This window comes from Empidonax traillii, unplaced genomic scaffold (genome assembly GCF_003031625.1).
Source record: "Empidonax traillii isolate 1590-97213 ecotype Southwest subspecies unplaced genomic scaffold, ASM303162v1 scaffold338:size1951571, whole genome shotgun sequence".
NCBI lineage: Eukaryota > Metazoa > Chordata > Aves > Passeriformes > Tyrannidae > Empidonax > Empidonax traillii.
In genome coordinates this window covers 1,168,828-1,194,696 of record NW_020955531.1, presented here as the reverse complement: position 1 = coordinate 1,194,696, position 25,869 = coordinate 1,168,828, and the positions used below count along the sequence as shown (strand labels likewise).

The window sequence follows — 25,869 nt, the reverse complement described above, 5'->3', positions numbered from 1 at the left end:
GTTATAAGCATTTACTTTTATAAATTGGTGCAGTGGTTGAATGTTTGCCCACAGTTGATTCTTCGGGGTAAGCTTGTGCTCTAAGGAGCTCTGCTTCTATCCCTGGTTTAATTTTTCCATGCTATGGTCATGAAGGAAGTTGGGCAACTTCAGTTTTCTTCATCTTTAAAGTATGGAGAATACAATGTCCTTGGTTTGTCTCGTATATTTATCTTATAAATGCTCATCATATTTAAAAGTTTGCATAATGGGACCCTGACCTTAGCAACAGCCTGTAAATGCTGTCATCATACACATAATTCTAATAAAGCTTCAGAATGGTAAAGTTGCCAAAGGATTATGTGAAAGCCACAGTGGGGGAAGGAGGCTAGAGAAGATTGCTCTCCAGTCCTTCAGAAATGCTACATTTCTTAGTCTCCACTGTACTTTATCAAACGAGGCTTTCAAAAGTGTAAGGAAAATTGAAACGTGCCGGCTATAAAAAATATTCACTTTTTGCTACAGCACTGAAAGTATTAACGAGACTGTACTCCCCTGCAGTGAACAGGGGACTTTTTGGAAGGTCTGTTTTGCACTGAGAGTCTCTTCCTGGAAATAAAGAAATACCTCTAAATAATCCCTCTCAGGGTGTGCCGAGCAGCAGCTTGTATTTGTGTCTCCCCTCCCCGGGTTGTGTGGTGCAATGCCAGTGCTCGGCGTGACGCAACAGTCTTGGAAATTCTTGGAAAAGCACTTCCGTTTGCTCTAGGTAAAAATTGTGTTGGCAGCAAAACTGACTCTGCTGTTTACAAGCTGGCAGCATTCTGCAATGAGCTCCAAGAAAAGCAGTTTAATGTATGCGGTTCTGCGTATCCATCCAAGATGCAGAGGTGTTTGAGACTGTTGGCCTGTTATTATGGGTGGTGCCTTGGAGAAGGAATGTCTTGAGTATTTCCCCAAGTGTGGACCTCTTTTCAGTAGCTGCAGTCAGCTGGCTTATTCCAGTCAGGCTGGGTCTCCCAGTTTCTGGTTGCTACTTGTAAATGATGGATTTAATTGCCATATTGATATTCCTCAGCTCCTGAGCGAGAGAAAGAGTGACCTGAGTGTGGAGAGAGGACCATCAGCTTCACTCTGACAGTCTCTGTTTTGGTGCCTAAAACAAAGAGCTGAGTGTGAGAATTAGCTTGCCTCTGATTTATTGTTTGAATCTGGAAAAACCATTTGATCTGTCTGTACCTCTCTACCTCTGCCTGCGTAAGGCCATGATATTTTGAGGATGGGCTGAATTTCCATTAGCATTTAACGAACAGTAAATAACAGCAGTAGTTCCCATTGTCTAATATTTCACCCTGTTAATCGTGCAGGAGGATTTTGAGCTGAATGCTGTACTAATAATTCAGTGTCTTTGCAAGTGGAACCAAAGGCAGAGAAAACCAGTATATTTGACAGAGCTGTAGTACTGGAAATTGTGCAGTTATTTAAAAGCTGCATGGAGGTGTAACTAACAACAGGGGACAGTCAGGGAAGGAAAAAATATTTTAAGGGTACTACTAGAACAGTGATCACTGGATTATGGAATTAAAATATCTGCCTATCCAGAAAAGAGATCCCTTCCAGCCAAAGATCTCAAAATGCTTTCATAGTTAGTAATCTGTGACTTACAGCTGTGCCTCTGGCATCTTCATGTAACCTTTTCTGAGATGTTTATATGACTTTCCAAAAGGTGCCCACGGGTTCTTCCCTAACAGAGCAGAAGCTGTGGCCACAGCCCGACAAAGCAACTTCCTCTCCCAGTTCGCACAAATAACTGATTAAGCACTTCAGTTTCTGTCTTTCGCTTGTAGGAAATAAAATCACCTTCTCCCTTCCAAATTTTGAGGGTTCATATCAACAGGGACTTGGTTACATGATACCAGCTATACCATTTCAAAAGACTTATCAGTAGTTTTCTACTAATGCCCAGAGCATCTAATACCATACGCCAAAGGCCTGGGATGTGCCCCATCCCGTAACTGGTTGGACAAGAAAGGGGGAAAGGAGTCCAGGTGAGTCCAAGCAAGTTTCCATGTGCATCTACTGCCATTATTCAGAACATTTGCCTATTTGTGCTTGCTTCCTCTGTGGTTACACATGGACTCATGCTACCTCTGTGTTTATCTAAAACAGCTTGGGTTGTACCTTCACCAAAACCTCAAAAACCCAAAGCACCCTCCCTAAACCTTCCTGGAGCAAAAGCAAAGCACATCCCCTTCTGAGGTGGAGGGGAAGCTTCTTCATTACAATGGCTTTGACCATCAAAAGTGATGAGTGGGAGGGTATCTGCCAGCATTAGTGCTGTAGATTGACTGGCTGGGGTCACGTTTTTGTAAGTGAGAAGGTAGCAGCTGTCCTTTGAGGCATGCAGGACGCAGCATTTCAGGGGAACTTGCAGATTTTTTTTCCATAAGAACTGCTCCATGCTGTGCCATGCTGCTGTCCCAGCCCTCCTCTTCTGTGCCTTGGGAGGGGGGAAGGAGCTGAGTGCCCATCAGGAGTGCTGCTGATGGCATGGGGAAAGCAAGTCTGCCTCTGCTAAACTAACACATTACTGGAGACTAAGCAGTTGAGTTTGCTGTTTGAAATTTATTTAAAGTTCCTAGTTTTTTAAATCTTCAGGGAAGGAAGGATGGCATCATCTCAAATGAAGTCAGTGTAATGCCAGGATGTGGGATTTCTGTAATTCAGTGCCTGTCATACTGTTTTTTAAGAAAATACTTGAAATTAAAGAAGTGGAGAGGTAGTATGAACATGGTGGTTTTGCAGTAAAATAAAAAAAAATGAACAGTGCAAACTGGTTGTTGGTCAAACCAGAGTCTTCAAGGAAAACTGTCTTTAATAGATGTCATTGTAAGGGTAATGCTGCACTTGGCACTAAAAATTAGATTTAATGCTATAAATGGAGATAAAGTACATTGCAGCAGACAATATACTCCCAGCCCATGTCCCTGGCTAAAGAGCTTGCAATGCAAGGCACAAATAGGTGCCGTACAGATAACTGGCTGGGGGGGTCAGATTCTGCAAATGCTTACTCAGGCACTTTGCTTGAACTCGGTGTGACTGCTGGAGTAAGAGCTTGCACAATCAAACCTTAGGAGTGGGGCTGGAGCCTTAGAGCTGTTGGGTAAAACAGAACTGCTTGGGGGGGTTTATTTATTTTCCAAGGGCCTGGTGGGGTGGGCTGTAAGCCCGCTTCCGACCCTGACTTGCACACCTGTTTATTTGCTGTAATCACCTGCAACCTAAAATTGCAAAACTCCTGTGGATACCCTAATGATGCCTTTGTAAAGTTTCCCTAGCAAAAATTCAACTGGATTTTAAAAGCACATGCTTCTTTCAAAACTCTCAGCTCCCGCCAGCCTGGTGGGCTGAGAACACTTCGGAAAAGGTCAGAGGGCCACAGCGAATGCTGTGGGTCCAATTTCCCAGGCTGATTTGTTGCCTGAACTCTTTGAAGGGAGCAGAGCACCTGCAAATCCCCTTCTGGGGATTCCCTTAAAATGTGGGGAAGCCTCCAACAGGTGTGTAGAGCTGGCATGGCCTTGGCCCAAGGTGGGGAGAGGTGTGGCTGGGACACGTCTGAACCCGCACTTGGGCTGGAGCAAGGAATCAAAGGGGCTGTGAGTGGTAGCTGTTCTCAGCTCCTCTCGCTCCCCTGAGCACAGGGGAGGGATGCTAACCTTCACCAGATGAATTCAGTGGGCTGTTCTCCACCTTTCTGCAGCCTGGCAGGAGGTAGCAGTGGGCAAGGGAGTTGCAGCTGCTTGTCCCCCCCTTCCGAGAGGCAGCGGGTTGGCTGCCGGGGCAGATGCTGACTAATTGTATCAGGAAAGAAGTGGGAGGTGAGAGAGCTGATTCAGATCCCTGCTTTAAAAATCCCGAGTCTGGCTGACTGAATGCCTGATTAATGTATTTTCTTCTCAGATTCATTTGTTTTGAGGTCACAGTTCAGAGGCTCAAGAGAAAACGGGCAAGACATGAGGAGTCTCGCTGGATGTGTCGCACGCTTGCTGCCCAAGTGTTCTCTGTGCAAAAGGCTTTGACACAGGGAAGTCCCTCACAGACTGTGGCACTGCCGTGTCAGAGAGGGCTGGCGTGTCTGCCTGGGCAGGGGTTTGAATCTTTCTTTTTTCAGGAGGCAGCTCCCTGGCTGGCATTAAAAAGTTATTCCTTCCGATGGGTCATTGGATCTTCTTCCTAAGACCTTCCTGGCTTGTTTTAAACTTAATGGTAACAAAGAATTTCTTTTGCCTTCATTGAGAAGAGTGCAAGTACTTCATCTGAGTAGGGGAGAAAAGCACGATTATTCATATTAAGTCAGTGAATGACTGAACCAAAGAAGTCCAATTGGAAGAGTACATCAATTCTACTGAGGGCAACAACTTTTAAATTCCGTTCATCCCCAGAAGTCACAGAGGAAAATATGTTTTCTCCATCCTGCTTCTTGTCAAAGGATTTGTCAGAAAGAAATATACCTCCTTCCAAATCTAGTTTTTAAAATGTATTTGCTCTTTAAGAACAAGTCGGCACAGTAATCCTGTTTCACGTTAACTGCTATGAAATATGGTTTTAAGTTTTTAGCCCTACAGTGGCAGGAAATGGGATTTAAGATTTTTTTTTCCTTGAGTATAAAAGAGTTTGGGAGCAGGATTTAAAAAAAAAAAAAATCCTTACAATCCTCTCTCTGAGTCTATTTCCACAGATTACTCTTTCAATTAATTTCATTTGTCTATTATGCAATTTGGTGAATGCTTTTAACTATGATAGTCTTTAAATGCAACTTGACACTTTAGGTCTCTGTGCTGACTTCAACTCTTAGTTCATAATGTCTGCTTATTGCAATTTATGCTTTGGTTGTCTAACCTGGGGGATTCTTTGCTCCCTCCAGAGTTCTCAGTTGTGCACACACTTGCTTTTTCCAACCATTCCTACATATTTGCTGTATCACTGTAATCTCTTCATTCCCTGAGCTGGGTCTTATTCCTTTCTGTTTTCCCTCTCTCCTTCCACACAAACTTTGCACCGTGTTTTGGGCTGTCCTTCATCAACGTAACAGTAATTTCTTCTCTCTGAGCTACTGCAGAACCTTCAGAGAGCCACCAAATAGTTTGGGGTTACATCCATGCAAGTGCTGGTGTGGCATCTGTCTGTGCATGGAGACTCTCTTTAGAACAGGATCTGTGTTTCAAAACTCTCTGCAAACACCCTTCCCATTATAATACCTGAAGGCCACTTGGCAAAAATTTTTTTTTTTTTCCTGACTTGTATGAAACTGAGATCCCAGTAAATAAAGTATCACTGCAAAATGAAGAACATTCACTCTTAATTGCAGGAAAATCTGGCTGTTCTACTGAGAACATCCTTCAGCATCCCTTAGTATAATTTTTAATATTCGATTAATTCTTCTGGAGCAGAAGAATCATATGATAAAGTTTTAAAGAATATTCCAAAAGAGACAAACTTGAATGTGTTGCTGCTTTGTCTTGCCAGATACCAGTGGTTAGATTGAAGCTTCTGATTGTGCAATTCCCACTTATTCTTGACATCAAACCTCCAGCTTATGTCAAAGTCTTCCTTTCCAGAACTGCATGTCCTTATGTCTAGGGGAAACTTGTGACTGATGAAAGGTTTGATATCAACTGCTCTCAAATCCCCCTGAATTCAGTAAGTTGAGGGCGCTGATTGCTAAAAGATGCAATTTGCAGATCAGATCCCTCCTGCAGTTGGGTCACAGAGCCTTGGAGAGAAGCAGTAGATTGTCTCATTCCCTGCCACGGACAGTCCTGAGCCTTCTCATTGAATTGTTCATTATTTGCTGTACATATCCATGCACTCTTTCTCTATTTTAAATATAGGTGACTCGTACTAGACATGAGTGTTTCTGTGTGCAATAACTGAACTCAGTTACTCTTGACATTTGGTTACAACAGGAAAAAATGGGGTTTGGTACTTAGTGCTGAATAGCAGAGGCCAACTCATCAAGTTTTTCTGTTGCACAAATGCTAGGTCTGAATTTCTTAGTGTGTGTCTACAGTGGCCCAGAGACATGACAGCACACGTGGAGCACATGAAGGGGAAGACACAGGACATGAATTTTTCTGCAGGTTTTAACAAAGTCAGAGCCTTCCATGCCCTCTCTGCTCTGCCACACAGAACAAAAGCCCTGGGGGGGGTTGTTTCTAAAGTCATTTGAGAGCTGCCAGCACAAAATGAAAGCCCCAAGGGTTTCTCCAGTCACTGAAGGGGCACCCACCACCTATAAATGTGAAAATGCAACTGAGCTGCACTTTGAAAGTGAGAGGGCAGTGGCCTGGCACAGTCACTGGGGAGTCACTGAACTGTCAAGACTGACACAATGTGAAACTCATGAACTTGTGCTTAAACAAGTTCTTTGTTTAACCAGTATGTGACTTACTGTGTGCTGGTGGCTCATGGGCCACACATCCCAAATGTTCCCCTACAACCCTCCCCATATCTGTGCATAAGCCAGCTCCCCTTTTGGGGCCACCTGATGTGGCACAAAGCCTGCTGGAAAATCCCAAACACTTCATTTTAGACCTGGGCATGTAGGACACCTGGCTCTAACAGGAAACCTGAGTTTTTGTCCGCTGATTTTTACGAGGGACTTGCCCGCTGCTGTGTTTGCACGGCCCCTGGGAGTGGGAGGGCAGTGTGGGCAATGCCAGGTCCACACTTGAGTCCTTGGCTGCCTGGATTCCCGGCAGGCAGAGCTGCTGCGTGGCCTCTGTCACGGACAGTTGCACCTGATGTGTGGGAGTTACTTGGCACCTTGTGGATGTAGTTTCCCATTGATTTTTGGTGGAATTGATTTATAGAGCTATTTAATAGAATTGATTCTTTTTACAACTTTTTTCCCCTCTTAAAGACCAATTGTTTTTCTTGAGTGATGGCTGCAGGTTTGTGTTTAGGTATTAATATGCTCAAGCACCCGCAGTCTCAACCATGTTCTCTCTACTCGAACTGCAAAAGAAAGTCTCAATCTCAAATGCCATCTCAAATTTTAATATTATATTTGATGTATGACCTGGAATAAATTAAACGTGCTAGAACTTGCAAGATGAAATCCTAGTGGTGGGTATAACCACAAAGCAGTGTTCTATTAAGCCAAGGACTGTCGAGAATGTCTGTTGTGGTCGTGTCTGGGTTACGAGTGGCTCCCTTTGGTTTAGTGTAGGTGGATATTTTTATTCTGCCTGGCTTGTGAACAAGGGGATGAAACTTCAGAATTTACCTACAAGAAGAGTAAGGCTCTGCTGACTTTTCCTTTACAAGCCCATAGGTAGGAACCACATTTTTATCCTTAACCCAATATTTGTATTTAATGTATTTCATTGACTGTCACTCCAAAGTGGTTTGTATTAAGGAAATATACTATACTATACCTGAAGGAATACTGTGAGAATGTGTGAATATCATAATTCTCTGTTACTGTCGTGTAGTTTGCAGGTCAGTTCTGTCAGTAAGTTTAAGTGGCAAATTTGTGTTGTGGTTTTGGGCTTCCTTCTTATTTCCTCCCTTTCTTTCTTTTTCCAAGAAGTGCTGAAATAAATGTGGGCAGGATCCTAGCTCTGGGTGGGACACCTAAATTTCCAGATCAGAGAGACTTAGACACGTGTGCTGAGGGCACAGGATCCAGCTGACAACTGCCTGTCGTGATACAATAAAATTATCTCTGAATTAGCCAGCACCCAAGTCATACAAGATATTAGTAATCCAAAAGTACCTCCTTGAACGGCAAAGTGAAACAAACATCAACTGCCACAGTTGTTGTGTGTGATCCCTGTGTGAAATTTGGCTCAGCAATTTGGCAGCTGTGTGTAGCACTAACTGGATCTTCCAAGTGGTGGTCTGATGTAGCCCTGAGCATAGTACATTTGGGTAATCTAGTTATCACCAGAGAAGTGACAGAGATAGAGTCAGCAGGAGTCAACATCCTATTTGAATAGAAAAGCTCTCAACTTCATGACTGCTTATCAAAACTTCCACCCTTGGCCAGATGTAATCTGGAGCCATCTAAAAACTGTACTGAGAATCCAGCAGGGCCCACTCCCGTGCATTTACCTGTGAGTTTAACAGGATGGCCAAGAATAATATCATTAGGATGCTGAGTGTGCAACTGCTGAAGGAGTGGGTAGTACATATGAACAAAGCTTAGCAGGAAAACTGTAGATGGTAGATGCACGATGCAGAGCAGATAATAGCAGAGTATCCGGTTGTTCTGTATCTACAGCTCCAAATCCCACACACCATTAATTTTGGAAAAGGACTCCAAATGTAAGCGAATTGCTCCGACCCAGATTTTAAACTAGTAAAGGAACTTGAATTCACATGCAAGGCTATATGGGCCCTTTTGCAAAACATGGTATTTAAATGCGGCTTGCTTAGAGAAAGTTCCAACAACAATCAACCTTCACTGTGTCCCAGAAGACTGCCAAGACTTTATTCAACATCTCAGTGATCCTAAATGGCAGTCTTTGAGAGGGAAAACTGTATCGTTACTTTGTAAATGAAACCTGCAGCAGTTGAATTATACCATAGTTTTACTGAGCCACAGCCACACTGTAAACTACATTTTGTTTGCTAGGAATTATCCTAGTGATTTGTAGTCTGTCTCTCACAGATGTGTCTCTCTCTAACCATCACATGCCCTAAGCAATTATGCAGAGTTAACAAAACCTAGAGAAGGCAACTGCTCTTATCTGTCTTGCCCCATGCCAAGTCTTTGCCTTCCACTCTCTGCTGGGAAATACTAGAAATTCCAGGCATTCTTTGGAAGGGAGAGGGTTAAGTTTAAAGAGAAGGGTATCTTGTCTTTCACCACTACTGGGTTGGAAAAATTTTAACTGTGCCTGCTCCCCAGAGGTGCTTCATTATGGGTGTGATGATATGGCCTTGGCATGTCCTTGTGGGATGGGTTGGACACTAAGGATCTGTACTGCCAAGATTCTTCTTTGTCATATGGACAGATTCTAGCATGGTGACTCTCAGAATTCCAGAAAAAGCACTTACATGAGAATACATGATTTCACAGTTGGTGCTGTGTAAATTGGACTGTGTTTGGTTTAGGGACTGCAGAACCCTAAGGCTGTCACTGGGCTGTACAAGCACAATCTCTTCCCTGAAGAATGTCCCAGTCTAAACGGACAGTGAAGGCAAAAAGGGGAGAGAGGAAGCAGAGACACAAACAGATGCATTATTTGACCAAGGTGGTGTGACAGATGTAGAGAACTAGGAAGAGAACCCCAGCTCCTTCAGTTCCAGTTTACTTTGCTACCAGAACAAACTACTGTTATTATAGCACTCTCTTTTGCATCCTTACTCTTCCAACTAAATTAACTTTCCTTGCCTCAAGGACTGACACAGTCCCTGTACAGTCTTCTGGCGTATTTCAGCTATTCCAGAGAACTGGAACAACGAGCACACAAACAAGTCACTGCACACTGACTGATCATTGCTTACTCTCTGTATGGGAGGCTTTAGCTCTTGGCAGTGAAAGGTAATCATCTAAAACAGCTCTGTGCTCAGGACAAAGCCACCACATAAGTAGAAGCTGCTTCTGGATTTGCACAGCTACACCTCATTCCTGCTGGTCCTGGGATGCTTACCTTGTGTTTGGGTCTCCTGGTTGCCGGTGCTGTGCACACAGGAGTGTAAGGCCAGGCAGAGTCAATGCCACCTCAGGCTGCCCTGGCCCCATTTGGGGCACCCATGGGTACCTTACCTGGATTGTGCCTGAGTCGTAGCCAGACCTGCCATTAAGTTATAATGGTGTAAGTTGTTCTTGAGTGTGTAACTTAAAAAGAGCAACATCTAAGTCTCAGAACACAGAACAGACCCCATTTTATGAATCTCCTTCAGACAGAGTGGCAATAATAGGAAACAAATGCAGATTGTTACTGTCCCATATCTGCCCTGATGTTTTATCAGAAAGCTCCTGTGCTTGCCCACTCCAGCCTTGCTGGTGTTGTAAGTTCCTTGCCAAACTCCTGCCTTACTAATAGTTCAAGGGACCGCATTTCTGTAGTGCGTGGACTTGGAAAGTTATGAGATGGAAACAAATATTCCTGCTCTGGAGGATGGTAAACAGGACCAAACAGTTACTTACTCTTTGTGTGTTGCCTTGGTAAATTTAAAGACTTCCATGTATTAAATGATGCAATAGCAAATTCCTTACAGAAAATAAAATGTCTGTAATCAGCTAATGGTCGCTCTGGTTCTAGTGGTGATGTGGCATTGAATATCTCTTGGTTTGGCTTCCACAGTTCAGGAGAGAGGGGAACTGGAATGGTGTTTACTGAGCCAATAAACTTCTCACTAAACATAATTCATGAGCTCTAGCTGGCTAATAACCAGGATCTCAATGCTCTAACAGTTGGCCCCATACATTTTAAAACAAAGCTTTATTTGAAGTGAAAACTTTTAGAAAAATAAACTTTAGGATTTAGTGGCCTCTAATATTGTCCGCCTCTGCAGGCCACGAGAGATCTCATAACCAGAGAGCGCATTTTAAAATATTTCTATTGCAGTCTCGCTGTGCTAAAAGACTGCTTGCTCCAGAGATTGCTTCAACATCCTTTTTTGTTTGTTGATCCCAAAACTTAGAGGAATCCATACACTTCTTTTAAAATAGCACTGTGCAGCAATTTTCCCCGTTTGTCTTTAAAAAGTGTTTCTGCTGACCCTTTGAGTACTCTAGGCAGTCAGCATTTCTTCAGCTATAAGGAAAAGGCAAAGAGCTGGAACAAGGCTTACTCTCTTTAAAATGGCATTTCAAAAATTATTTCTGTAACCTTTCTTACAGTCCTGGTTTTTCTCTGGAGAGATCTTTATCTGACCAGGTTTATTTAAACACTTGCGAGATTATGTAGCGGGGTTTCCCTTCCTCTCCCCATGAGTGAAGACCTGTGCCTCTGCAGGTTCACTCGAGGAGTGCTCCTCCTCAGAGCACTACAGAACTCCAGCTCTGGATTGGTCTCAGAGCCCCACCATCTCCCTGTGTGTAGAAGAGTATTCTTGTGTTCTGTGTTTGTTTAGTTTCCCATGAATGAATTTTCCATTCTTAAAGAATCCCAAGCAGTTCTCAGCGGGGTGTGGGCGAGTGCCGGTTCTGCTCTCTGGGACACATGTAATTTGTACTGGGGGCAGAGCAGTTCATTTTTAAGGACTGGGTATCAGTTAATTTAGATTTCTGCTATTGGTTTTACCTTCTTGGGGAGGCCTTGCCACTCTGCTTTGGCTTCTTCCTTGGAGGATGACGAAACCACGCCTGCCTGCCTCCTGTCAGATGCTTTGAAGTCTGTAGATGAAAGATACCATATGAATGCAAAGTACTTGCCAGTTAATGTCAGCAAGTCATTTTGCTTGTACCTTGATGGAAAAAGCTTTATTGTCAGCTTACAATGAATGGATATGCATATGCACCAGTAGTTCTTTCCCTTTTACTTAAGTCTTCTGGAGGATTGTATTGACTACCTCTCAGAAAGATAGAGGGAGGTTAAATACCAAGCAATAAAAGATTATCGAGGAAATTTCTTGTCATGCAATACCTTAAAGATAATACTTAGTAATATTTTGAAAAGAAAATAGTGACTATGCACAAGGAGTTCCTACTAAATACTGTCTCATTCCCTGTCTTTCAGGGATTATTTTCTCATGCAGAGCTAAGCCTAGTTCCATCAGTGCATAGAGAACTTCTATTATTATACACTGATTTGATAAGATAATATAATTACTGTCTTGGTCCATTGATGCAGACCTCTACTGTCCAAAACCAACATTAGGTTATTAAATCAATTCTCGTATTTGTTACAGTAATAAGATAAAATAGCATTATTTAGATACCGCTTGTCTAAACTTAGATAAGTTGTTCAACCGTATCTGTGTTTGCTTATCCACGTTCTGCTTCTGTTTTCAAAAACCAGCACAAATTCACGAGGTAGGGGCAGGCTTTGGATTTCCTGGTGTTTATTGTTTGGTGTGGCAGGGTCTTCCCTGTCAGTCATTCGTGTCTTGTCTGCGTGGCTCTGCCTCCCCTGCAGCAGATGGGCAGTGAGGAAATGAGGGCTCCAGTGGATAAATGCAGCAGCAGCAGCTGCTTTCGAGAAGGGTATCCATGAGCAGGGCTCAAGCGAGATGGTGTCTGGGCAGCTAATCTGGGCAGATATCTACTGGCAATTTCTGCTGACACACAGGTTGGGAGACCTGGAATTGACGCTAAACTGGCACAGAGCCAAAGTCAACAGGGAGAAGAATTTTTAGGTAGAAAGGCAGGTCTGAGTTTCCCAAATTACAGTTGTCTTGGGGAGCTTGGGAGCCTTCTGGCTCCAGAGAGGGAAGAAAGAGGCTTTGCCAAATGCCCATTTCAAGTATAAACACTATGCCAAGCCCCTAGTTCATAGACTGATAAAGGTATTTATTATTCTGCTGAAGTGAGTTGACTTAGTCAAAGGTTGCATGGAATTGGTATTGCAGGTAACCTTTGATGTGTTTTACCTATTGTTTTTTTTGGGTTTTTTTTGGCACTAGAGGCACAGATCTTATAAGACAATTATTGACTCAGCCTGATGTTGAGGTACCCTGGTGTCTAGTGAGATGTTTTAAATACTGCATTTTGTATTAACTTGGGCTGCACACCACAGTTCTGCTCCTGGTTTTGTAACGTGGTTTTTTTGCATGGGAACATCCTGCTTCTGGCATGTGTGAGGATTTCCAGGGTGAGAGCCGAGCCCTGCTCAGCTTTGTTCCCAAATTCTGCAGTGGAACACAGGACCCTTTGAGAGGGCAGAGGGCCGAGCTGTGCTGCTCTGTGCTCCTGGTGTTCTGCTCCATGACTGGGCAGGGCCAGATGGAGAGGAAAGGCCATTTACTGGGGCCGTGTGTTATTGGAAATTGCCATCTAACATTCCTCGCTTTCCCCAGTGTGTTCTCCCCCTTCCAGGGTGGAATGCAGTAATTGCCATACCAGAAAGAAGCCATGATCTGTCTGTCTAGCCTGGCATCCTTTCTCCAAGACAGGCAAACACCAGATGCTTGAGGGAAAGGTACAAGAACTCCTAAAACAAACAACTATGGTATAACTTGAGCGGAGAGGAAGTCAGTGGTTGGCTTATGCCCTGAGGTGAGGGAGTTTCTGGCCTTTACTGAGTGTTCTGTGTAGCTGGGTATTCTCTATCACAGATGATGTACTTTTAAGCCGTTCTTGCAGGCTCCCTGCCTTGAGCTGGGGACCAAGGAACAGCACAGGCCAGCTGCACCTCTGTGCACTGTGCTGGAGTGGTCCTCAGTCTCAAACTTTAGGAGGGACAGGTGTAGCAAGGTGTGTGATCCTGCTCCAGTGTGGGTTGCTGATCTCCTTGCCTGTAGAGGAGAGATCACTCTGGGCTGTCAGTCACAGCTGTTTATTTTGTCTGCTGGTTTTGAGTGCTGCTTCTTCTCCATTTCCTGTTGTCAGCAGCCCCTGGCTCTTGTGCTGAAGGTATAACTTGTGTTGCCTGTTGCTTTTTCTGTAGTTCTCCATTTTGCTCCGAGTCACTCCTACTGTGCAGGAGCCTTTCTGTGCTGTACATGACTTTTGAGCTGTATCTCATGTCTTCCCTGTGTGTTGGCCCTGATGAATATACTGGATGTCCCTGATCCTTCAGTAGCTCTTCCTGGGGAGGATCCTCACAGTCTGTGTTCCAGGTGGTACTGCCAAGTGCCAGGATTTACTCTGTTCCCTAAAATGGGATCGGAGCTCTTCCCTACTCCAACATGAGAGCAGGAGGGTTGGCTCCACTGGTGCTCAATCAAGGTCACCAGTAAGAGACCACTGAACCTCTACTGCAAGTCATGATAAGAACTACCATCTGGTTCCCTCCCTCCTGGTGTTCTCCACTGGCCAAATCTTTCATCACAAGCTACACGTGTGAACAGTCTGTACTGCACAGGGATGCTGCTGGTAACTGGTGTGAAACAGTCTCCAGCAACTGAAAGCCTGGGTAGAAATGAGAAGGACCTCAAGCAATGGCTTCATTGTCTGCTGCTGATGGAGAAGTCAGTAATATGCAGGACCTGTGTTCACCTCAGGGACGAGGAAGGGGAGAGTGCTCTTCTAAATTATGTATTGCTAATTCTCTCCCGACCAGCCAGCCTGGGCTTTTCTTGCATTCTGAGGCAGTGCTTTCATCTGTCTCCTGTTTAACAATCTGGACTTGCTTGAGAAGTTGGTTTTCCTTCTTGTGGAAGATTGCATTGGAGACAGAGTGTTGTTTACTTAATATCTATAATAAAAATTCTTTATCCTTTTTATTGCTTCCTCTCCAACTCCAAAAGGGGTGGCATGGAAAGTAGCACGTACTCTGTAGGGAAGATCTTTTGCGTTCTGGTAACTAACCACAGTTACCAGACTACTCTCACTTCAAGCAGTTGGCCAATCTCCCTTGTGCTACCTGGACTTCCATAGTCTGTGGTTGTGATTTGCTGCAAGCTCTCCCAGCAATCCCAGGTAAAGTGAAGCAGAGAGGTTAAGTCTCCTTTCCTACACAACAGCTATAATTTACTTGCCATTTCTGCTCTGTGAAATGGCTTTTGCTGAATCCTTTGATGAAGAAATGCTGTGTCCAAGCAATTAGCTGGGTAGTGGTGTTGTATGACCCTTGGTGAAGCTGTAAGAGCTCTGTGCTGCTCAGGTAAGCTGGAAGCATACTCAGATGCTCACAAACAACACAACAATCTCACTTCCAAAACTTGAGAATTATCCTCTGTTAGGTAGTCAGAGTAGTAGCTCACGGAATGGTGGAGGCCAAACCTAGATCCAGGTCCATAACGAGTTTGTTGCAGATGTGGCTGGGATCTGGTGTCTGGCTTTTCTCGAAGTAATGATGTGAATGTTTCTTATGTGCTGGTTTTTTTATTATATCAATATTTTTTTTCTTCTGATATTTTAAACAACACACATGCTCTGGCAGATTCAAACAAAAGGCAAATACAGAGTCAGAGGCAGGTTTTTCTAAATGCAGCTTGAGATTTGTAGTCATGGATAATTAGAAAAAGTTAACTGATAATTTTAGTTAGCTTATTTTTAAGTGTGTGTGTGTGAAATAAGCATTTTTTAGCATAGAAGTGGGGAGACTTCCTATGCCACATTCAGCTCCAGCATAGCATGTAACTTCATTCTTTGTTCAACCCACTAATACCTGCATGGGCATTCTTGGAATTAAAATGCTCTTAAATTCAGTAGAATGAGATAAAACGAAGTTCCTTTTAATACTGGATGAGTGTGTCTGTACAGAGATATAATGTGGTTTAGCTCATTCACTTTAAATTGACAACTTCAGTTAATCTGAATTAAGTTTCCCAAGTCCTGCGTGTAAAAACATCTCTGTTTAGGAAAAGCTGCTGTTGTGGAAAGAGCAATGGACTCAGCCCTGCCCCGAGGGATCCTGGCATGCAGCTCACTGGGTCAGACACAGACTTTCTGGACATTAGCAAATTGTCTACCACATCCTTTTCTTCTCCTCTCAGAACTCCTCTGTGCCACCTCCTATAGCTGAGGTTTCTGAGCCACTGCTCTGAGTAACTTGCTTTGGTTTTGTTTGCTGTGTAGCTGAGGACAAAGTATTCCAGCCACTTGCACCACTTGGGAACCAGGAGAGTTAAACTTGTCCTGAAAGGAGCCATGGACACACCCTTTGGTTTGAAGGGCCCATCCAGTGGATGTTCCTTGCCCAGGTAGAGAGCAGGGAGCAGAATGGGGGATTTCTCCACCACGGCACAGGTTTGTGCAATAAAACCATACTTGTGCTGTGTTTATTTGGGAAGCCTAAACCTAAGAACAACAGTTTTCTAGGGCCAGAACTCAGCTCAGAGATTTGTTCCTGAAAATACGTGCTTTTCTCCTCAGAAATGGTCTTGTGGTCATGTTACACTTTTCTTATGAAAAGAGAAACTGGTCACATGCCTCAAATAAACCCATTTAGGATAAATCCCTAAATGAAACTTGCTGTTTGCCAGATACAAGGAGTGCTGGACTGTGTGAGCTCTCACTGCAAGTTTCACCCAGTTCAGTTTACTGGACTGTTTTCCAACTCTTGCCCTAATGGGAAATTGTTCATAGAATTGTATTGTCTCATGGGCTGCTGGTTGTGCTAAGAGATCAGCTGGAGAGGGATCAGTTGGATCTCTCTAAATTTCTTCAGTTGGAATTTCTAGTATGTTCATCATGGATGTTATGAATAATGGGTAGGAGATAATAGAGTAAAAAATATTATATTTCACTCCACCTGTGATTTAGAGTACAGAGAGCCACAGGGGAGGGGAGGGCATTTTCTGTGGGCCAGTTGATGAATTCATGTTCCTTCTACCTGGCAAAGTCATACCTGACATGCTGAAGTCTCCAGAAGCCCTGAAAGCATCATGCACTGTGCGTGTGTGCTATAAATAAACTTTAAAAAAACATAATTTAAAAACACCTCTGGCAAAGCACATGCTTAACTGAAACTTGCCTGGTGAAGGTTGACTCAGGGGTGTAGGAAGGAGATGGGGAAAGAGCAAGTGGGAGGAAATAAATGGAACCTGCTGTCAGAGAAAAGCCACTTGTTTGTAATTTTCAGGCTGTCCAAGCTCTTGGCATGCCAGCTTTGGGAGATCCCCAGTGGCTTTCTGGATGTTTGCCCTTGGCATGCATGTTTGTGCCTGAACTGAGAATTCAAGTATTAACAAAGCTGCACAAGCAGGGTTAGTTAACCTGCTAGAAAAGGATCAGATATCTTGGAATCATGGTTGATTCTCCAGTTCTAAGAATCCAGGTAGCTCCTGCTGACAGTCTCCAGTCAATTAGACAGAATAATTTCAACAAGTCCTCCTAATGAATTTTTATGTGTTCAACCCACAGCTTGGATAGCTGCATCCCTTTATTTTAAATGGACAATACTTTTGATCTGCACAGGACCAGAGGAGGTCTGGGGAGATGAAACTCTCCGAGGGTAAGATACTCTCCCTGATAGTATCTGTGGAGGTATAATCTGCACTGCTGCTGTCTCAGAGCAGGTCTGGCTTACTTGCTTATTTTTTAAGTTGTATGAAAACATGATGCACCTGCAAGCAGGAAAAAAAAGTGTTCTACACCAAAGCCTCTTCAGGAGGGCCACTAAGGGGTTAAAGGCATTGCCCAGTTCTGAGGAAGCCTGTTTCAAGGCAGGCATTGACTGGAGGAAGGGTTTGCTGCAGACACAGGCTGATGTGCTTGCAGCAAAGATTGCAGGCTTATCAGTAAAGATAAACATGCAAAGGCTTCCAAACCCCCGTGTCCCTGCCACTTGTTTGGGGTCCTTTTTCAGAGACCAAGAGAAAATACAAGATCTTCTTCAAGATAGATGCTGCTTCCAAGGGGGCAGCCAGCAGACTCCGTAGAAACAGAGACCGTGTATTACTGTGTGGTTTGGAACAGGTACAGGAGATATTAGTTTACCTGATTCAAAATAGTACTTGAGACCTTACAGTATCATGTGGGGTTGGCTCTTTCCCCTCACTCATCAGTCTTGCTGAGTGTCCAAATGGTGGACAATGCTGGGTTTTGTTGCCCTCACTTCGATACTTGCCATGGCTGATTTCTGCATGTGGCTTTGTGCTGCCAAGCAATCTCCAAGCTGTACTACCCATTTGTTTGCCATTTCTCACAAATACTTTGAATGTTACTTTATTTTAATCCTGCTGCTGAGAGGAGGGGAATGGAGATAGTGTTTCTGTTAAAAATGCACAGGATCAGCTACAGAATTTTTGGGCACAGAGCAGACCTATTGAGTTGCCTGCAAAAACAGTTACAATGGTAATATTAGATATAATTGTGGTGTAGCCTTGGAAATAATACATTTTTCTTTATTTCCCTCTCTTCCTGCTTCTGTCACCAAATACTGCAGAGCAGGAGATGCAGAAATCAAACACCTGGCTTCCTGAGGTTGAATTCCAAAAGTCTGCATTGAAAAATGCAGAAATCATTCCAGATGGGTGAGGACTGGCACTCTCTCTCTGTCCAGGAAAGTCTGTGCCATTCTGCAGGCTCAGCCTGGGTCCCTCTGTTTTGCCACCGAGTCTGATTGACACTTACATGTGTGTGGCCCTTTTACACAGCGGTGGACTTAAGTTTGAAAATCCAGACATTTTTGGACTGTGACAACAGTTGGTATGGTGTTTCAATCCGTATTTTAGTTTTTTAAACTCATATATATTATTTTTAAAGTGAGTGTAGCAACTTATTGCAAAAATCAGAGAGGAGAACAGTTTATAAAAACAATTTAAAAGTTGCTCCCAGTTGAGTGAGCCTTTGAATGTGGAAAAAGGGACTTTTAAAATTTCAAAAAATTCTCTTAAACTTGCAACGTGATAGATAAAGCTCCTTCTGAGAATGTGAAATGTGGGCTCCATGTGCTAAAGCTATTTGAAAAGAGGTGTGAGTGAAGGGGCTGAGGTTGGTGTGAACGTCAGACTTCCTGCCTTCTGCACTTTCTGTGTCGCAGCTGTAGCACGTTCATAGCCTGGCCCTTCTTTTAAAAGGGACTCAGAACTAGCCCTGCCTTTCAGGAAAGCACTCCTGGCTGCAGCCAGAAATTCTGGCCCATTGCAGGATGACAGGAGGAAGAGCTTTGTTACTAGCTTGTGTTTGATCTTAGCTGCTGTTTTTTCTGCTCTCGGTAGCATGCTAATGATACCTGTGGGAGGTGAAAAATGGGTGAATTCCTGCTAGGGTGCGGACAAGTTCGCAGTTTAGTTCTTGTCCTCTTCTTCCCCTCTGGTAAAAATTTTGGGGGCTGTCCCAGATACATAAATAGGAACTTTTTCCTAGAATAATTTTCTCTCTTACATCTGCTGAGGACTCTGAATCAGAAAGGCAGTAAGCAGTTGACTCAGTTTGTTTTGTCTCCTCTCCCCCTTTCTTATGTTTGAAATTATGAGTATTTATGGGAAATGACTGGCTTGAAAGTCTAGGACAAGTCTGAGCTGCCCATAAGCCATTCCTTTGCTTTGTTCAGTTTTTCCTTGTTTATTTTAAAGTTTCAAGCTGAAACGCCAAATCCATCCTGAGTCCCACTCTGCTTCAAATGGCAGAGCTGCCAGTTTCACATTTCTTCCTTAGGATTCTCTTCGTGTTTTCCCTCTCTTGGTATCAGAGGACCCAGCAGGGTGGGCGAGCTGCACCCTGGGTCAGGAGGACAGGGCGATGGTGGAACAGAAGGTGCCCAAGCTGGAGGCAAATAGAGCCCAGAGGCTGCTGCTGCCCAGGGAGAGGGGCTGCAGGGCTGTGATAAGGGGTGGGAAGAGAGCAAGAGGGATGGGTGGGCCCCCAAAGGCGGTGAGCTGGATGCCAACATATCTCGCTCCAGCTTTGCAAGGAGCAGCACGCAAGTGCTTCGGAGGGAGGGCTACTTGTGGTTTGTGGTTTAGGGAGTTGACACAAATAGTCTCTGAACCCTTTTTTAGGGCCCTGCAAAGGAGTGTTCTCTCCAGGGAACTGGAGCCTGTCCTCCTTGGTGTAATCCTTTCCTGCTTAGCAGGTTCGAGGCTGTGCTCAGAGCAAGCAGTCATGGCTGTGACAGAAAGGCTTAGGAAGTGAGGTTTAACATCCTACATAGTTTGTGCTATGTTAGAATTAGATTAGGATGGATATGTCTGTAATTAAACATTTGGGTCTGGGTTTCTGTTCTTAAACTACTGTTGTAAAGCAGCAGTAACTTTTGTGGCAGGAACCTATTTCTGTGTGGGCCTGGCTATTTTTTCCCTCGTTCGGTAAGTGCACTGTGTAACTTTTTTGTGGACAGAAAATACAGAACAGAGTGTTGACCTTCATTGCTGATCAAACTTCAGTTGCACCCAGATATAACTGATAGCAGGTCTTACCTGGCTTTGCTTTTTGTCAGTGCACGTAGTCACTTGGAGGGGAAGTGAAATACTTCAACAATATATACAGCTCAAACGCCTGGATGGAATAAGAGAAACAAAGTGTGTCAGAGGGGGAAACGCCTCACAAATCTTTCAAATTCAATGAGAAAACATTCCCACAGTTCAGGGATTTCATTCTGCAGGAAGGCTGGTGCTGAACCTGATAAATGTCATCCAGATGGAGAGATATCAGTACCTACTACTAAAATACCAGCACTCTTCTTGGCCTGTACTGTGCTCCTTGTACCTGGCAAAGCACTCATCTCCCAGCCTGCTTCCCTCCCAATGGAGAGTTCTACAGGGATGACCAGAGGGAATCTTAGTGATCCTACAAAGAAGCCTGTTTGCTTAAGAGGGCACATGTATATCTTTTAACAATCTGGTTGTGTACCTCCTTTGTGGGAGGATCCCTGACCTTATACAGAGAGGGACAAGTGCTAATTAACTTAATTCTGGGAACAGGAGGTGGTATGACCTTTTCCAAAGTGATTCTTTTGGGCTAGAGTTTACAGAGAGGTATTTGCTAGGACTGATGCCTGGTTTGCTATAAAAACATTATTCATACAGAAGTGTAAAATTCCCTGGTGTGGCTGGGGAAAAAAAATTAACCTCCCATCTCTCTGGTTTGGGTTCATGGTTCCTTGTCTAAAAATTGTTGGCACTGTGTCCAGGTTTATGTTATTTAGTATCAAAACACAGTTACATTTTTTGCCATATCTTTTAGCACTGAAGACAGCAAGTAGATCCAAGTTAACAGACCATTGTTTTGGCCACTACTCACCATGTTGTGAACTTGCCATCTTTTATAGGCAACCCAGGAGGAAATAAATTCCTGGGGCACCCCCCTCTCCCATCCCCCAGATATCAAGGTGTTATCTGATCTGAGCATCTTCCAAATTCCTCCCTCTTCTGCCAAAGAATTGGTAAGGACTCTTAATGCCATCTCTTCGCTGTGCTCCCTCTGAGTAGCTCAGGGACACAATCACAACCACCCCAGGTGTGCCTATGCCGTTTGATTTTTGTGCTTGCTACCAGCACTGAGCAGTCAGTCCCAGTTTCTCCAGTACAGACAAAAACAGAGGCAACTGCAGCACTGCCTTAGCAGCAACTGCAGAGAGCAGAGCTCATGGAGATGTGCCTGAGGTGAGCAGGACAGAGGGCATTGAGGAAATGCAAGGCAGCCCCCAGGAAGGAGGGAAGTTGCCGTGGATCCCTTGGCTGGCCACGTGTCAGGCTCACAAAGCACCTGGGACGCCCTGGCTGCAGAGGAGTAGGCAGCGAGCTGCCCATGGGGTCCTAGAGCTGCAGAGAGGTAAGAAGGCAGCTGACAAAACTGAATTTTCCTCAGGCAAAGAAAGATCTCTGGTCTCTACACCCTGTTGTCTTCTGATGTTTTTTTTTTCTTAAAAACCCAACAGAGCGACTCTTCCTCATTCCCCCCCCCCCCCCCCCCCCCCCCCCCCCCCCCCCCCCCAACAACAAAACAGGGCAGGTTCGCTGGACCCCAGGAGAAACAAACGTAACTTCTTTGGAAAACGCTCCTGAGGCCTGCGGCCATCCCGCATTCCTGAGGGGGCTGCGAGCCTCCTCCCCAGCGGGACAGCGGCTCTGGGGCCGGGCTGCAGCGCTGCCCCCTCCGTGCCCCAACATGCCCGCGCAGAGCCCCCTCAGGGGCTCCGACCTCCCGGGCGTGGCCGTGGCCGTGTTTCCCTGCTCGGGACGCGGCTGCTCAGGGGAACAGAGGCAGCATCTTCTCCGTGCGGCATTTTCTGCCACATTCATTCAAAGGACAGCTCCGTGTCTGAAGTGCTGCCGGACTGAGCGACGAACCCCGGGAGCAAACAGCTGCCACGTCCTCATCCCGCTGCTTGTCACGGCAGCGCAGTAGAGCTGGAAGTTTTGCAGCAATGTGATAGGTAAGGGGTGTTTATTTGGATGAAAACGAAGGTAAAATCCCTATTTCCCGGTTGGTTTGACCCCTATTTACAAAGATCTAGCAATGCATGTATGTAGAAGAAATATCTACATGAGTGAAAATGTGCCCTGCTAATATTAAAAGGTACACGGTGGAATTTTGCCTAAGGATAAAATGTAATTTTAATTGAAAGCTGCTGTAACTTGATAGGGAATATCCACAACAGTCTTGAGGATCTACTTTAAAATACAGTTAAACAGAGACAACTCCCACCACTCCGTCTCTTAGAGCTACATGTCCTCTTTGATCCATCCATGGTGCTTACGATTCCTGAGAGACACACATACTGCCAGTAGTCTGAGCTCATTAATATTTATATGATACCTTTCATCTGAAGACGTGCACTTTTGCAATTATTAATTAAAAACAATTTCACAAGCCCCTAAAATTTAGCTCAATTTCAGAGCTTACAAAACTGAGCCCCAGAAAGTTTGTGTGTCCTTGCATGAGACAGAGAGATTAGAAATGTGGGAGCTTGGCTGCAGGGACTCCTTCTTTCATGGGTAACTTTTGACAAGGCAGCACAGGTTTCCTTTGTCAATAAGATGCACCATGAGCCTGTACTATCCAGGCAATACTGAGAGGGTGAGTGAAGGGAATCTTCTCTTTCACTGTGGTTCTTCACACAGAATTTGCTTGCTTTTTAGAAAGACTCTTTAAAAAGACAACCTGGAAATGGTTTGTCAGCCCTGCAGACCAGACCCTGAGTGAATATTTACCTGAACATGTTGGACCTTTCCCTAGCACACTGTATTTTAGTTCCTGTGTAAGAGTAGATAGAAGGGATGGTGGGTTATAATCCACACCAGACGTGTGCCCTCTCCTCTCTCAATCCTTCCTGGTGCTTATGGAATGAAGGAGCTTGGCTCAGTGTGAGACTGATAACAGGAGGGAGGGCTTGCCATGCGATTAGACCAGTTCACTGTAAACACCTAAGTTGCACAAGTGGCTCAAACTTTGATCTTTTTGTTGTGGAAAAGAAATCGGAGACTCTGAAACCTGCCCTCAGTCACAAACAAGGAGGTGGACATTACTCAAGCCCAACTGTGGAAATGTAAATACAGTAAAATGTGATCAAAATGGAAAAAGCACTTCTTTCCTCCCCATCCCTCCTTCCCCAGTGTACAGAGTCTGCTTTTACCAGGGGCTCCTGGTCTGACTTGCCCAGCTCTGTTTGTGAGTGCAGGCCCCAGTCTCACACCTGAAACGCCCAAATCCAAATGCTCCTGAGTGCTGTCTGGGATAAGGTTTAAGCCACAGGTGCAATTAAGCTTTTAAGTGGTAAGCCTATTTGGTTAGGGGCACACCTAGAGCCTGCAACAAGCTGGGAGAAAAACGATCAGTCTTTCAAACTGACAGGCGGTTCCTGAAATACTGCTGGAAGGGTTAAGAAGAAGCTACAGCATTCGTAATTCTCCTGGTATTTACTGTAACAACTCTCTGAGCGAGTTCTCTATGGATACATCTGGCTGTCCTAGTGAGGTGGGACTTGATTTTAATTACAAATATGGTAATGGATTATCAAAATAATGGTGTTGCTAAAGCCCTGGGCACACTCTTCTTAGTCCTCTCTTCTTTTCCCCTCACACCCTCCTTCCTAAATCTGCCTGGGCAAACACTGGAGCAAAAAGATTGGTTTCACAGGAGTGTAGGCTGTTAGCCTGTGGTTTCTTTTCCTATTGGCATTTGAGGCTTTGATTAGATTTATAGAGGAAAAATGTCATAGCAGGTTGTCCGGTAAAATGCTGATGAATATTTTAAGATGCAAATGTTTATAGGCATTCAATGAGCGTGTGAAAAATGGGGGATGTGAGACTTGAGCAATTCCTCAACATTCTGATTTCTTTGCACTGTGTCATAGCTTTGCTTTTACAATCATTAGGACAGCATCAGAGACCTTTACTTTGCATAGCCTTGAGTTCTGGGGCAAGGATTTAAACATGGAACATTAAGACATGTTACTGAACGTGTCCTAATTAGTCTCTGCCTCAGCTACCACACGCTCAAAGGCCGAGCCTTACCTACACTGTGCCTCTCAAACGCCTTCAACAATATAGCATTTTATCCTAGTCTAGACAAAGTCTTAAGGGTTACGTTGTCTAGTCAACTAATCACTCCTTTTAGTGGGAAAACTGCTTTCCTTTAGGATTGTTTCCTTGCCTGTTTCTCCTCCTTGCTGTCTCTTTTCTCCTCCTTCCCTCTGCATACCTTCCCTGCAGCAACTCCTGTTCCATCTGCTGTAATGTAAGCATTAACTATTTAATTGCTGATTAGGAAAATCTCATCACGTGGGCTTTGCAACAATATTGGAGTGGGAGGCAGAGGAAGGAGATGTGTGAGTTCCCAGTTCTCTGTCACAGGCTGACCTGGGAGGGCATTAGTCATTCTTGACGCCAGGAGGGTGTTTAACATCTCTTCAGTCTAATGGGTACAACAGTTGAATGGGATTTGGATGTACCTGAGTCCTTGTCATCTCTTGCTGCTGAACTTGCTATTTGACCTTGAGTGAGCTAGGCTGAGGGCAAATACTAAATGCTTTTTGATTCTTAAATGCAGGAAACATATTCATGCAAAGGACTAGTTCCTTATCTCACATAATAAAAGACTGTGGGGTTTCGGAATCTTTTCTTTAAGTTTCTGCACCAAGTTGCACGGAGTGAGGATGAGAAGCTGGAGGAGATCTGCAGTTCTCCAAGCAGTGAAAGCCCTTTTAGCTCCGTGTTCCCAAGCAGCCATATGGGGCTTTTACCCAACTGACTTATTTCCTTGTGTGATGCAAATTCAGCTGGTGACCCCCTTCTCTCCCCCTGGCACCAGCTATTCTGAGCATTCGCACATTATCAGCATTTCAGCTCCTCTTGGCACTTCCAGTACCTAGCTGCCACAGTGGGATGTTGTCTGCAGTAGGATACTTGTGAAAACTCAGAAGACTCGGGGTGGGGGACTGTGGGTGATGTGGTAAGAAAAGGTGTGCAGGTGGACTCTGCAACCCACGGAGTCAGTCTCGGCCCTGAGGACTTTTCATGGCTCGTCATAGTTGCCAGTTTCTCACTTGGTTTTGCAGGACCCTAAAAGTTGTGTTGGAGATGGGAATTGGACCTTTTCTAGTCTGTCATAAAAGAGAAAGCACTGAAATTTTTGGATAATTTGAGACGTCCTAATGAAATTGCCATTGTAAAAGACAAGAAAATGGTATTCTTAGCAATTAGCAAGGGAAAGCATTTCAGTCAGACTGAAACCATCTTCTCATTTGTTTGGGGATTTTATTGTTAGCAGATGTTTAATTTCCGTAAGCAATTAATATTTGGAAAGCTTAAAAATTATTTATATACGTGTAAAAACCCCTTGTTATTTTACTTCAGTGAGGGAGTAAGCACTCACACAATGTCTCCTCAAAGACCTCACAAAGACCAGAACTGGCCTTCTGGATTGTTTCAAAGAACAGATGGGTATATGTGTGAGAGTGCAGAGGAGAGGGTAAGTGTATATCTGGGCATGGAACAGAAATAAAGAACAAATATCTTTGAGGAAAGGGACAAAACACGCTAATATACTTCTCGTGCTGTCTGCCTCCATCACTAACAACCCCTATTTCCTTTCCCCCATCCCCACCTCAAAAAAAAAAAAAATTCCATTTAGGAAACATCCTTGCAGATCACGTGGCAGCTGGCAAAGGCTGCCAGCCCTTCTGCCAGAGGCAGCTTAGACTCCTGAAACAAAGCAAACTGGGTTGAAATTCTAGGCATTAAAAAAGTAAAGCAGCTGCCTCCCTGACATCCTGGGTCAGACTCTGATTTCAGTTTCTCTTCTGCCCAATCCTGGGTAAAGTCATTGCTATGGTGTAACTGAAATGAGAACTGGGGCTGCTAATCTTGACGTCGGGTACCCAGTGGTAATCCATTTGTTATCTCTGTTACATTTGTGGGAGCACACCCACCCACTCC

At 44.3% G+C, this 25,869-nt stretch overlaps 1 protein-coding gene across 2 annotated transcripts in view; it reads left to right on the top strand.

Annotated features, from left to right (window-relative positions):
* HIC2 (HIC ZBTB transcriptional repressor 2) overlaps positions 1-25,869 on the top strand; it is a 71,990-nt gene that overhangs the window by 7,436 nt on the left and 38,685 nt on the right. Inside the window, exon 1 of one of the 2 annotated variants that reach the window (XM_027892093.1) lies at positions 21,802-21,866. The exons of the other annotated variant lie outside the window; for it this stretch is intronic. The gene's annotated coding sequence lies outside the window, so the exon portion shown is untranslated. Of the gene's footprint in view, positions 1-21,801; positions 21,867-25,869 lie in introns of those variants that run through there. 2 annotated transcript variants of the gene reach the window in all.